The sequence below is a fragment of the Poecilia latipinna genome, unplaced genomic scaffold (genome assembly GCF_001443285.1).
Source record: "Poecilia latipinna isolate Pla-1442-1.1 unplaced genomic scaffold, P_latipinna-1.0 Scaffold668, whole genome shotgun sequence".
Taxonomy (NCBI): Eukaryota; Metazoa; Chordata; class Actinopteri; order Cyprinodontiformes; family Poeciliidae; genus Poecilia; species Poecilia latipinna.
The window spans coordinates 212,898-228,240 of record NW_015113284.1 but is presented as its reverse complement, the minus strand read 5'-3'; the positions used below and the strand labels follow the sequence as shown (position 1 = coordinate 228,240).

General features: G+C 40.1%; 1 protein-coding gene across 1 annotated transcript in view; it reads left to right on the top strand.

The window, feature by feature from the left end:
* The window catches only part of insyn1 (inhibitory synaptic factor 1), a 65,670-nt gene that overhangs the window by 36,530 nt on the left and 13,797 nt on the right, over positions 1-15,343 (top strand). The window lies entirely within an intron of this gene.

Below are 15,343 nucleotides of genomic sequence, written 5' to 3'. Positions count from 1 at the left end.
CGTGTTGTGCTGCAGTTGCGTGTTGTGCTGTGAGTTTCTGTTTTCTGTCCTCCCAGACTTGATTGATTGGACAGGAAGCTGCTGGTGATGCCGTACTCTTGCTCTTTGTTTACATCACGTCGACTCTGTGATGTTTCTTTTCTCAAACGAAGCAGCATTAGCATTAGTCACGTTGGCCTCCGAACATGAGCCACGGATGATGAAGTTCTGTGTGCTAACCAAGCCGCGAGGCCTCATTTAGCCCATGATACCTTCTCTGGTCTCGTCCCTCTTGCTTTCTTCCTCTAGGCTGCAGAAGACTGACTCTCCACTACAGACTGAGTCATTCTCAGCAGTCAGTTATCTCTACATTCAGCCCCCACATTTCACCACTCCCTTTGATGTCATCAATCAAAGTTCAGCTACCCAAGTGAGGGGGCTAGAGAGACAGAGAGAGAGGGGGAGAAACTCTGAAAGGTGTCAAACGAATGGCCATCTAAGGACATGCACTCACTGGTTGGCACTGCACTTACGCACAGATTCAGAATCCATGGATTATTAATGTAGCCCCCTTTTAAACGTGCCTGGGAACCTTGTAGAGCAGCGTGTGAACAGAAGTGTAGACCTTGCATGGGCGGGTGCTCTGTTTCAGATGCTGATCTCGACATCATCACACCTGCAAACAGGCACTGCATTAGGTCTTACGGATTTACCAGCAGACTGAGCAGATAGAGGAGGGCGTCAGGCAGAAATACGGCTGAGAAGAATGACAGTTCAGTCAGAGATACTCACAAAAGGTTCTCAGGGATACGGGTTAGCCAGCACACCCCTACCTCACAAAGCCATTTGCATGGCGTTTCTTCATCACATCCTTTGTCTTCCCTGCCAAAGTCAGCTAAACTTAACTGATGAATGCGCTTTACATGAAACAATACATCGCTTTTCAAACCGCGTTTCCGACTCGTGTCAGCAGCTCAGCACAATGGGACAGCTAATTTAAAGCCCAAAGCCAAACATGATGAGAGGGAGAGGAAAGGATAGAAAACTGCCTCCCTATTCCTTTACCTTCACTATGCATTGCTTATTTGTCTGTAGTAGTTGGCCTTTTTAATATTGCTTGAAGGCCGGTAAGCAACGCAGGTTGAGCTTCTTTTTTTTTTTTTTTTTTTTTTTTAAACAAGACAACAAAGCAGAATGCAGCAGACAGGAACATATCTGATGGATGAGTGATGACTGTTACAATGCAGCAACATTTCTGGTTCGCTACCCTTTTATTTCCTCTAAACTGTGTGAGCTTGACAGACCAGACTGATCCATTCTGAAATTGCACTTACTTCTCTGTCACTGGGCAAACATTGGTTTTGGTCAAACACAAATGAGCTAAAGTGAACAAGTTACATAGCATCTTGCAAATGCATCTTGATATTTTCACACTGTGTCATGTTACAACCACAAACTTCCATACGATTCATTAGTATTTTAAGTGTTAGGCTAAAAGGATGCTGAGAGGAACATAGAGGATATGTAGTTTTCTGAATTTTTACTCTACCAACTAAAAACTGATCTGCAAAACAATTAAGCCCAAAATAATCTGACCTCTGTCTGATTGAGATGTACAAATATTTTTAATGATTCAAGAGTTTGTTTCTGGTTTAAAATGAGACGGGCATCCTACACACACACACACAAATTTGTAGTTTTCTTTAAGAATTTCAGGTCTTTGAGGTTGGAAGTTGTTCTTGCCATCACCCTCATGTTGATCAAATAAATAGATTACTTTAAACCTAAATCTGCCCGTTGTATGAAGAGTTTTAGTCTTAAATGTATTTATTCAGTTGCCTTTCATCTGATATCCCTGCAAAAAGCTAACAATTGCCTAATTAGTAAAACAGGACCATCTGTTAGTAGTTTAATCTCAGTATGAATCCATCTGTTCTGCAAATCCATCAAAGGTTTGTCAGAGAACATTAGAGAACAAATGAAGACCAAGAACCACAGCAGACACTTCTCAGTATGCATTTGAAAGTGAAAAGAGAATGAAGCGACTCTAAGCCTCCCGACACATGACCACTGGTTATCCGCCTAGACTAACTAGCCAGGCTACCATAGTATTAATTAGAGAAGCAGCCAAGAGACCCATGGTAACTCTGGACGAGCTACAGAGATCCACAGCTCAGATGGGAAAATCTAACTTTTTCATGCACTACCACCAACCAGACCTTTATAGAAGAGTGGCAAGTAGGAGTTGATTGTTAAAGGAAGGTTGTAAGTCCCATTTGCAGTTGGCAACAAGCCAGTAGAGAACACACCAATCACAAGGAGGATGGTATTCTGCTCAGATGACACCAAAACGTAACTCTTTGGCCTGCATGTGTGGAAGAAAATCACTACTGCACATCACCCTGAAAACACAATTCACTCTGTAAAATACAGTGGCCGCAAAATTATACTGTGGGGACATTGAGGTCCAGAAGGTGCAATAAAGATGATCGGAGTTTCTGGGAAGACAGATGAAGTAAACCACACATCATCAAACCTGTCCCAGGCTGTAAAAGACTTGATACTGAGAAAGAGATTCATCTTTAAATAGGACAGCAGAACTAAACAAACATCCAGAGCTACAAAACAATGGTATGGATCCCACCATACTGATGCGTTACAAGTGAAATTAGGTTAAAACAATGTTGGGATGCATATTCCTCCCTCCAGATGAGCACAAATGAAACGCAAAAGACAAAGAGTAGCAGTCCAATGTAAGTTGCTACAATCAGATTTTTGATTGCGATGTGATAAAATATGAAAGCTTTTAAGGGATATGGATACTTTTAGTAAGGATTCTGTTTGTTGGTGTGCATTTCACTGGACAACCATCACCCTCCCTTTACACTTAGCACAAGACCTAAAATAGAAGTAGCAGCGCTTTATTTGTACACTAAAACACAGTCAGTGTTAACCCGATTTCCCCCCACCCCCATGTTCTTTATCAGGCTCCTCTTGCTGCAAGCGCTTATGTGGCTGAGATAACACTTCTCCGCACACCACCACGTCTCCCTGCCAAATCTGCTGCCTACAATTGTCAAGAGACGCACACACATTAGAACGCAAATCAGGAGGATTGTTAGGAGGAAAAAATATGCAGCAATATCGCTCCGCAAGGAACGCATATGTATTCTTCGCAGGTTTCAGGCAAGTAATCAATATGTTTTGGAACTTATGAGGGCTCTTTCAATATGTAATTAAAGCAGCTGATCTGGGAGCATTGACAAATTGTTCTCCCAGCGACATGGCTGAGGAAATCTATCCGAAATAACAAGAGGGAGGAAAAACAAGCCGTTTCAGCTTTTGAATGCAAAAACCAAGCCAAAACATCTGGATTTTGATGACTAACCCTCCCTCCCACACACACACACACATAAAGGTTGCATTTGACATAGAAACTGTGCTAAAGTTCAAAACTTCCTCCAAGATGATGGAACCTTGCTTGAAGCAATAGCGAATGTTAGGTGATGTATATGGACATAAATAGAGAAAACACCTGCAGAAAGTCCATGTTTTTGTCACATAAGTTTAAAAAAGTAATTATACGATGTTTTAGCAGTTCAGTCAAATATGGAGTATAGTAATGTGCGTTTTAAATAAGTGCAGAAAATGACTGAGAGGCTTCAAAATGCACGTCTCTGCTCTGTTACGGCTCACGATGGGATTCCAAGAACTGAAGGATGGAAGTTCAATAACATAATATCAATGAAGAGAATCCAGACTCCTGCATTCTGAGATGACACGCTAATTGTTTCATTGATAACTCTCAATGACGGTCCACTGCCGACTCCCATGATCATCACAAATTCTGACGTTGTCGATGCAGAGGGAGGTTCTCCTCGGCGGCTCGTCTCGGCATGCCCAGAGCTGAGGCCAAGAGACGAAAAGAGCTCAAACGGGGACAGAGAAGGTCATCTCAGGGTTCGCAGTCTCTGCGAGGGCTCTCTCTTAAGAACGGGATGATCGTTCATTTCTCGTCGTCAGAGATGGCAGACAGTTAGGAAGATTCAAACATTACGAGGAAAATGTGTTGGCATCTGTCACTCAGATGATTGACTGCCTGGAGGTAGTTCTCCAGTTCACTAGGTTCTGGTTGCTGTTGCACACGAAGCAATGCGCGGGCGGGCGGGAGGACGCGAGAGCGTCTATAAATAGCCGAGCCGGCGATGTGGCGAGAGAGGCAGGTATATGTGGCTGCCAGATGGTGCCTTGTGGGGAATGTCTCCCGGTGATTTTGTTTGCAAATAGGTCTCTGTAAAGTCACCGGCTCCTCTCCTTAGACTCGCCCGCTGTTATAGGCAGAGCTTTAGGAACTGCCATATCTGATAAAGGTGCTGCCGACTCAAAGATGTCCCGCCGCTTGCCAGGGAGAGAGTGAAAGTGACGCACTGTGACAGGTTTTGTCACTCTCTGAGGCGGCCGCCCTGCAGATTGCCACAGATAGAGACGGCAGAACCCTAGAAGCAATGACAAATTGTTTTGAGAGAAAGAAGTAAGGGAGTCGGCGATTCCAATATCTGTGGCCTACTTTAGCACAGTGGTGGCGAGGAAGCGGAGCTCACCATTACTCAGGAGCTTAGTTTTCACTCTCCATCACGATATGTGTGGGTGTTGCGACCCTTTGTGTGCAGGATCCTATCTGAGGGCAGAAATAACCAAACACTGGTAAGAAAACACTATCCAGCCACAATAAAAATAAACTTGCTTCATTAGAAACTCTCCACACAGAGTTTGAAACATGACTGTAAAATACTAAAATTACTATGGCTGGACTTTTTGAGTCTAAAGATGTACACTGTGTGCATTGTATTGGGACTTTGCATAAATGAAGTGGTAAGAAAACAGCATATGGTTTGCAATATGCTTTACAAAAGTGAAAAGCTTCAGTCACATGGCACTGCAGCTGCAACTAGGCCTGTCGCAATAAGCAATAATCAATTAACCGCTAATTTGATCGATAAATTAGGAATTGGTTTATTTCTATTGACATGATTTATGGTTTTTATCTTTTTCTACCAAAAACTAGATGACAATAGTCTTCAGTCTGGTGCTTAGATGTCAACTAAATCCTTTTTTAATTACTATTTTGTTTACAAAATATTCATAATTCATTTTCTTTGTTGTTTTTGTTTATTTTGGATATTAAGTGTTCTAGTGCAGAGTTCAATGTTCATTAGAATTTAAAGTTCGTTGATCTTTGAGAATGTGTTCTTGCATTATTTTTGCCATTACCATTACATTACTTGAAATATATGGCTGCATGTTAAAGGCATTCCCAAAGGTTGTTGACAAGGATCTTGACAGCATTATGCTGTCACCACCACGTTCCACTGTAAACATGATGTGCTTAGATTGATATGCACTGTTAGCTTTCCACTTGTTTTCAAAAAGTTTGATTATTTTACAAAGTATGACCAGAACATTATCTTTCATATTTTCTACACGACTCGTGGGAAAGCGTTAACGAGAACTCGAGTGGTTTTCTTTCTACCACTCAGTAAGAACCAGATTTCTAATGATTGTCCTTTCAATAATTTCTTGCACCAGAGCTGTGGATTCACTATTACTACTACTACACTTGCAATAGGCCCCTTGGTTGCTTGTGGTTGACGTTCTCCCTGCCATGTTGTACCACATTGAACCGTTTTTGTATGACTGATTAAACAGTGCTCCATGAGATAATATGGCAAGGGAAACTGATGGACTGCCTTCATCATCCCTGATTTTGCTGCTATTAATCATGATGCAGTTTGACAAAATTTACTGATGAACTCAGTTTGCAACTAACAGAGAGGTAAACTCAGGTGGGTTTAAAGGTAAAATGGAAATATGCATGCCGCACTGCTCAGATTTGTATTTCCAAATAATTTAACACCATTTATCATTTTTCTTCCACCACACAATAGCAGTTTGTGCTTTGCTTTGCTGTTGTGTTGCATAAATCCTGACAGAAAACATGAGACACCGTGAAGTTAAAGCGGGATGAATAGTTTTCACAAAAGAATTTTGTCTTCCATTATCTTTTTTATAATTAAATTTTTCATTAAAAGGCTGTTTATTGTGCGCATAAGTTTGCGATATTTACAGATTGTAAACAGCCTTTCTTAGTTCAACAAAATAGAAAAGTTTTGATCTCCACTGAATGAGAAGGAGTACAATGTTTTGTGAACAACAGAAACCAGGCTGATTTCACACAGAAATGGCCACATTTTCTGGTTCATAAGTGCTATCACCGCACCGAATACAAATCACTCGGCTGTGAGAACTCAAACAAACATTGTACCAAAGAACAAATGTAATCTGCAATTATTTTTTGATAAAGAAGATGCGGGTTGTTGTTTTTTTTCTATCTTATCTACTTGAAGTGCTCCCATCTTCTCACATCCATGACAATGAGAAAGTGGCTGATTAAAAACTTTTTTTTTTCTTTCCAGAAACATCACAGACTTACGTAGCCCGTATTATCTTAAAAGAAGCATAACGAGAAAAATATCTTTTAAAAAAATTGAGAGGTTTCGGTTAAGTTGGACCGGATGTTTATTATGGAAAGAAAACACTAGAGTAAGTCTTGTATAAAGTTGAAAAATGAAAATGCATGTGGGTGAGAAAATACATAATTTTCATAACTTGATGGATTAGCCTGAAAAATATGTTTTATGCTGTTAACAGTGAACATATTTCGACAGCCCCTTTCATCAAAGTAATAGCCTACAACTTCAGGAAATCCTGTCAGGAATTTGTTGCCATGTTAGCACACGGGTTCAAAATATTAAGCCAAAGGACGACCAAGCGTCAGCTTTATTAAAAGTATCATTTTGGCATGAACTAACATCCCTGGGGGTGTTTTTTGTTTGTTTGTTTTGTTTCTTTAACTATTTAACGTTATTGTTGTTTTTTATTAAGGCATTGAATGCTTGGATGTATCTCAGCCTGGATTGGTCGGTATTTGTTTAGCAGTACTTCAGGCATAAAAGCTTGAAGAAGAATAAAACGACCTCCCACAGGACTCTAATTGTGTTGAGCATGTCACTCTCTGTAGTATAGTTCATGAAACATAATGTTTTCAAAAAAAAGAAAGAAAAAAAAAACGCTGGCTGGCTGATTGCCGGAGCCCAATGCAAAACTAAGAAGTGGTAAATTATTCCTGAGATTGTGCCATGGCTCCCGTAAAGCTGCACAGCGAAGTTTAAATAAAAACATATTACATGAAGGAGTTGTTTTTTTCGCCCCTCTGACCCACTGTGTTTTCACTCCACTGTGGCAGATTGGGCTATATTTGTTGGGTAATGATATATGAGTTCACACACTATAAAAGAAAATGGAGCACATACCCATTAAGATAAGCACTGCAGGCAAAGAAAACCTAGAAATGCCAGTGGCATATTGATTGCCTGCCCTTTATTATTAGTCGAGTTTGCTGGTACTCTCGGTGACTATTGCTCCAAAGTCACGCACCGCCGGCCGGCTATGAGCTGCAATGAAAACCAACAACAAATTTCAGTTAATGAAAATAGATGGAAATTCACCGTCCATCTTCTGAAATGTATAGTTGTTGTTTTTTTAAGAAAATAAAAAGTGAGCCTGAGATTTGCTCAATATCTTCATAGGGCTGTCACGATAAACAATAAATAAATTAATCGCACGATAAATTAAACCTATCGACCTCATTTTAATTATCGGCTTTAGTCTCTTCCTGCCGTTTTTTCTTTCTGTTGATGACACTGAATAAAAAAAGGCTCAACTCCGGTGTTCTCCACTGACCCTCCCTTCCTCATTTCCTTAGTGTAATATCCAGCTCACACTACACCAGTTGTCGGCTGACTGTCGGCCCATTTTCAAAACCTGAGAGACACATTAGCGACAGAAATCCTAGGTACAACGGTTCGATCGGGTTCGTCATGCCATGTGGTGTCCAGCCACCTGGGCACAAAATAATGGCTACAAGTCCAGATAACTAATTTTAAAACAATGCATTAATCAATGCTTTACTAGAATCTACCTGTGATGCATGTGGCTAGAGTCAGCGTAAAGTCCTGACTGAATGAAAGTCATTATAACCTATTTATGTCACGTTAACGAAGAACGGCTGAAAACTTACCGGGTTTATCAACTGCGGTAGCAGTTTGGCTCCAACTCATCCCCTTGTCATTTCTATATTCTTTCTCGAAATGTTGAATAAATATTATTGTTGTTTCCACATATCATCTCCAATGTCGCTGGATTTCGGGTTGCGCCTTGTCAGCTGTTTCGGATTCCCCTCCGTAATTTCCCCTCAGAAAGCACGGAGGAGAATCCGCGCTTTCTGATTGGCTACCTGTCACATTCAGCGTTAAGCTCCCAGTCGGGGAAAACCCCATATTTAGATCAGAGCGGCCATAACCCACCACACACTGCAGGATGATCGGTTACGAAATCACCAGCGACAATCTTGGATCCCCCAACGATCTAAGAAAATAGGGGCAAAAAATCGTGTAGTGTGAACTATTGCATCAGGTAGGCGGATGTCCCCGTCTTCTCTATTTAAATCTAGTGATTACTGAAGGCCAATACAGACTTCATAATCTGCACTCTTTTGGTTGAATGCAGTATTTATATCCAGTTTGGCTTTATGTTGTTTAGTTTTTATTCAAGTACTTTTTTTGTTAATGGAGACTGAGAATCCATTTTATTTTTGTTTTTGGTTTTGTTTATTTAGTTTATCAGTTCCAGTGTTATGTGTTCTTTTGAAAATAAAGTGTATCTATCTATGGCAGGAAATAGCATGGATTATTAGTCATTTCCATTTAATCAGTGTCAAAAGGTCTTGAAACAATATTATCGTTTATCGTAATAATTTTTTAGACAGTTAATCGCTCAGCAGAATTTGTTATTGTGACAGGCCTACACGTTGAGAAATTACCATTTTTCGGATAACTATACCGACATTAGATTAAGAATTTAATATTAATCCAAATCCTAATTCCTAACCATAAACCATCAGCCCTCTATTGATGGAAAACTGATGATTTACCTTTCTACTACAAACTGTTTTGATTATTGAACTCATTCAGGGAAAAGTCCTTGTGACACTGAAACATTCTTAATCCTTATCATGTTCATTACTTGTTTGTAAGTAGCTGTGGTTCATGGAAAATGTATAAGAAAATTTTCATATGGTTGTTCTGCTAAGAAGCTTGAAAGCTTACGCAAAATATAGATGCCATGTCAACATGTATCAATTAGATTAACTGGATATAACAGTTTTTTCACTGAAATAGCCAAGATACCTCAAGCACTTATAGAGTGGTAGTAAAATATTTGTGTTACTTCTAATGAAAAGGAGACCCCATCAGCCATAAGTAACAGATCAACCAGCCACGGGAAAGTTGCAAATGCTTTTATAAAATGATACATGAAGAATACAAGGAAAATTAAACCTAACTATAAAAGCAAAAACTATTGGACTTCTAGTCTCTAAACCCATAATCTCCATATTTGCTTCTCAGAAACTCCAGTCATTGTTGCATGTTTCTGATTTGTTGCCAACAAATCCTTCAACATGACTGATTGGAAGCAAAGAAAAATTACAAAATACACAAAATTTTATAACATATTAAAGAGCTTACAGAGCATGAAGCTAAAGTAGTGCACACCGACAGGCAAAACTGAAGATTTTCATACTTCTCTGGATAAAAAAAGAAAGAAAAGAAAAGAAAAAAGTTTTCGGTTCTGCTTTGATTCCACAGAGCTTCCATAGTTGCATATGATGAAGCTAATTGTAAAAGTGCAGTTTTTCATTTTGGGGTACAACACCACCCCCTGTTTGTTTATGTAAACACTGTCAAACAGATTGTTCACACACCAAGAGCAAGAATTGCCTGCTTTCCAGCGAGCAACACGGCATCGGTGGGTGTGGTTCGATACGCTACTGCGTCTGTTTCCATTGTAAAAGCAGCCCACATAAACCAACCCTCAGTTGTTGGTCCACAGGATAATGATACAGTACAGTTATGGTGAAGCGACTTGCTTCACACAACACAGTCCAGTGACTGGGGAACAGAAAAACCTCACTGCTTGTTGCGAAAGGCACAAGATGTTCTAGTGCATCGTGATGGTTGTCATACTAGCATGACGCCAAATGAGGCGTTTGGGTCTAACTCCGCTTACCCAGTGGCAGCCCAACAAGCAGTGGAAACGATCTCCTGAATGATATCACTTTAAGTACCAGTCGTAGCTTGTCGTTGCAGTTTATGTTGTTGCTACCTTGAAGGGTGATCTGCTGAGTTTCAAATCCATGAAACTTTCCTAGACTTTTTGATCTAGGAACTAACACATTTGCCATTATTATAAGTGCACTGGACTTCTTTTATACAGCTGACCGCCATGCACAGCAACAAGAAGGGGGGAGAGAGAGAGAAAATTTTGGTGAATACAAAATTTTGGCTGAAATCCCACATAAAGAAGTTGAAACCATTGTTACAGCACGACTCCAAAAACTGTAGTCCTTTTAAAGACTGTCTTTTAAAAATCTTGGCGTAGGTTAATGCCAGTAATGCTCCTGCTCACACATAGCGGATGAGATTTTTGTTTTAAGTCTATCCCCCCCCAGCTTACACTTCCCAGCCACAGCAACTCGAAACTTAATTCACTTTTTGAGTAACCGATCTGGATGCTGCACTCACTGCCAACACTTACCAACAAAACAAATGCGTGAGTGTGCTTGTTTTGCACGCGTGCGTGAGTCTGTGTGTGGTAAAATTTTAAAGTGCCAGCAGCTGCTGTGACTTACGGATGCGAGACAGTTATGTCAACAGCTGAAAACAGTCCAGCAGCTGTCATGGATGATACCTGCATGATTAACAGCGAGCTGCATGGCAGACTTGTCCTTTTTCACACAACCGTACATGGAGACTCTGCTGCCCGCTTCAACACTGACCGAGGTGATAGATCCGACTGCATTTTCTCGCTGGGGAAAGAAAAAACAAACAAACAGATGATAGCTCTCAGAGTAGTCTTAGCTAACTTGGCCTGTTACTCCTCACTTTTGGGTGTGCGTAAACCCATTTACACCCCTGGAATTTCTTTGCAATAAGGGCGTGCTCTGCAGCATTGCTCAGACAGTCATTAGGCGGCATCGTCTGTCTCCTGCTTTGGGAGACAGGCTGTGATGGGAGCCATAACATGAACCTGGAAGTTAGGATCCTTAATTACAAAAAGGCAGCAGGTGATAGCTTTTGCATGGTAACTCTTGATATGATTCATTTCCCAGACAAGCTATAAATAGAACTCAGTGTTTTTTTCTCTCTCTCTCTCAGAGAACAGCCAAAGCTAAATATTTTCCGAGCAGATTTGCTCGCAGCTTCATCCTTACACACAATTAAGGAGCGAAGGAGGTCCATGTGGCAGATAATTTGACTATAAGCAAAGTGCTAATCAGCTCTAAAGTTGAGAAGAGATTTTAATTCACACCTGTCTTTTCTTAGACGCGTATGGGCTTCCAAGAGATACTGTACTTCTGTGAAATAAGGTGGACAAAAGGATGCTGAGAAGTGCCAGATGTTGCAAATGAAACATGGTTGGAGTCAAGAATATGAATTTCTTCTCCCACCTCACATCTCACATTTATATCTCACCACTTTTAATCATTTGGTCACAGTAGTTGTGTTTTCGTTGACCATTTCATCATGCAATTTGACAATTGGGAAATAAATTTGCTCAATAGAAACATGCCAGTTACAAAAAAAAAAAACTCTTATGATTTTGATGAACAGTTTTGACGCTAGGACATGGCGCCAAATGTGAGCAAACCACAAACAAGAAAACAGGAAGTAGTTGGAGGATCACGGCACAGCTTGTTTTTTAGTGACTTACTGCATGAACAAACTTATTCACATGTGATTTTAATAGTGTTTCATATCTAATGGAAATGGTGTTTTTCTACACTACATTAGCAGAATGTCAACAAAGTTTTGCACACATTTGTAATGGAAATGCATCTAGCGTTGTGGTGTTATTCCAACATATACAAAAAATATGATGAAAATGATTTATATGTAACTGCCCTGATGTAAAAACTGCTTAGAATGCATTTAAAGTAATATTTTGACATTGCATGTTGTTGCTGCTTTTTTTTTGTATGTTTATTTATAGTTACCTTTATTTGAATCTTTAGATATACATAAGGGAATTAGAAAGATCAAAGATTAGAGTGCTTGCTGACAGCCACTCTGCTTTAAATCAGGTTCGAACAAAGATTTGAAAATTAAGACATAAATTATTCACTGAAGATTTCAGGTTTACATTCATAACCAGCATTGGATAAAACGCCAACTAGTCTGGCTTTTAGGTTTCTAAAGTTGAACAAGCAGGTACTGACAATGGCTGGATGGTTGCTTTACTTCTACTTCACAAACATGAACTATTTTGCACTCATCTGTAAGTTCCAGCAAAGTATCCTGAGGTTTGTGGCTGTAATGTAATAAAATGTGAACATTGGTATGAATAATTTTGAATGTCACACTATTACAAAGACAGAAAAGTGAACTCAGCTTTTCCTCAACATTAGTTTCATCTTAACATTATTACAAAAATGTGTTTGTACTTTCAGCTACCATAAAGTTTTATAATCTAAAAAAATGAAATATGAATATTTTGAGCGTTTTCTCTGTTTACAGCTGTGACACGCAGCCGAGTCCAACCACCTGAGAATACTGCAGAAAGATTACTGAAGTGTTTTGAGTTTTAACTCTGGAAAACTTGTGGTATTTGTTATAAACGTTAATATGCAATTTGTTTTTTCATCAAATCACGTGGATTTATTTTTGTTCTAAAAGCAATATTTAAAAAAAAGGAAATGCTTTTTAACACATTTTTGGCAATCGTGGTCTTAATTGATCGGTAGACTAGAAAGAATGGCAGAGAGAAAACTGGAAGACGTGGCTCCAAATCGAACCCAGGACAGCAGCTCTATGTACGGTGTGCCAGAAAAACGTCCCGATCTTTGCCGTGATGTTCCCAAAGACGTTCCTCTGTCTAAAAGTCTCTCGATTTACAGCTAGAAATATTACCGCTGCTGCTTGTGTAGGTCAATGCCTCTCCGCACTATACTGTAAGTGGCAAATAAATAAGTCAAACCCCAAGATGCAACCAAATCAATTACTGCAGCATAATCAGTCTGTAATGAGATGTGTATATAATTACTTTTTCAGGCAGCATTAACCGTTTGCGAGACTATTCACAATCAGTGAGTCAAACCGGCTCTGACAGCGTGGAAAATTTGTTTATATTGTTCCGTTTTATTTTTGTGTATTAACGTGTTTACACCAATTTACTGCTCTAATAAGAAATATGCAGCGCATTGTTGTTGCAACAAATCAAATGAATTGTAGTTTAAGTAAATCCAAATATTCCCTTCCAGCACCAAAAAACTGGGAGCGGCTCTTGCCAAAAATTGGGATAACCACATGGCTTTGGAACTGCTCTCTGTAAATTTTTATTTTTTTTTTATTCCCCCTCATCCCTCCTATTTTTCAAGTATATTCTTCCTGTGTGTCTGCTTATTGGTTTGGCTGGTAGACAAACTGGGAGTCTGAGGTATTAGGACGAGGGATTTACTGCTGGATTGGACTGAGTCAGCTCCCACAGCGTTGCTTTCCCCCGTCTCACGGTCACTTTTACCAGAGCAGATCTACCTGCATTTCCTATAGAACTGCCATCAACCACACATATGTACCTCTGACAGTCGCTTAAAACAGTCGCTGCAAGAAGAGAAATTTATAAAAGCCTTGCTGAGTCATTAAACGGGCGAGCGCGACCTGAACGCGTACACACGTGTTTCTTTTTTTCTCTCTCTCTCTCTTTCCACTTGCATGTGAGCAGCATGACCCGACATTACACAGGCCTAATCCGTCGCTATCTCTGGGAAGCAGACAGACTGAGGAGCCCTGTAGCGTGGCCCTACCATCTTTTTCTGGTCATTACCGGCACTAGGCCTCTCAGCACGGATAGAAGCAATGAAGGAGAACCTCAATAAATGATCAGTGTGCTCTGCCAGCAACAACACATGCTGCATTTGCTGCCTCCCTCTTGCTGTTTCCATCTTGCTCCCTCCCTGATTGTACAACCCATAACCTCTCCAGGCTGATAGCATAAACCTCCCAAATATGCCCTGCAGCTGTTAAATCAGTCTGTCCAGTCTAATGACCTAAATTTGGGGAAGGAAGTGGTTGATTTCCCAGGCCTCAAGGAACGAAAAAGCCCACCTCTTGCACAAAAAAAAAAAAAAAAAAAAACTCTGAGGGATAAATGAAGCCCATTATATGGTGAAGTTTGTAATGATGTTTTTGATTAGTGAGGTGTCAGGAGGTATTGGCTCTTTGCTCATCATGGCGTTGTTTAGCACTTTAAGGTCTCCAGAAGGATGAGTGGGGCTCTTTTTTTTGTGAGAAAAGATGAAAAAGAACGAAGCACGCGCCTAATGAAGTCTCGAGCTTATAGCTACTCTCATGACAGGATAATTACACCAAATGCTTCCAGTGAACACTTCAAAGGACACTTCATCCGTGTGCCAACACCACAGAACGCATCTCACCAATCAAGATTGCCTGACCTAAATCAGGCCCCCCTCTGGTTTTTCTGCTAATGCCGTCCACTCGAATACTCATTGCATCTCTGCAGAGTAGACCGCACTGGAATCCCAAGCACACTAGATGTACTTGCACTCTAACAGCGAGCGCGCAGAGATTAGCCTCGCTCGCATTAAAGCAGAAACAAGTTGGCCTCGGACGTTTGTGAAGAAAGCGGAACGTGCTGCTGTTGCTTTGTGCAAGTATTGTTTCACTTGCTCGGCGTGACGCAAATGGAGGTCACAGACTAACAGCACATTTATCCAGTTTCAGATGTAGAAGTATAGATTTTATATATGTTAAAGAGATTTAGATATTTTTTTAAAAGTGAGGTTATGTGACGCCATCAGTGGCTTCCCTAATGTAAGCTTTGAAAGGCTCAGAGCTCGTCAAATTATTCATAAATATACTATATTAATAGATATTAACTGTCGCAATATCAGCCCAACGTCCACACTGAAAAAAATAAAGAAAGAATGGAGCTCCAACTTAAAGAAATGAGTTCATTACTTGCTAAATGTAATCCAACTATGTTCGTAAAAATTTATTTATCCATCTTTGTTTCACGACAACTCTTTTAAGCTGGTTCACTTGGATCATTTTTTTAGTGCAGAGTTGTTAACTCCTGAGTGAAATTTTTTTTATTTTTTTTCTGATGTTGAAAATGTATTTATCATGTAGAAATCAGACATTTTTTAGCTTTACGTCATGTTGGTCCCCCC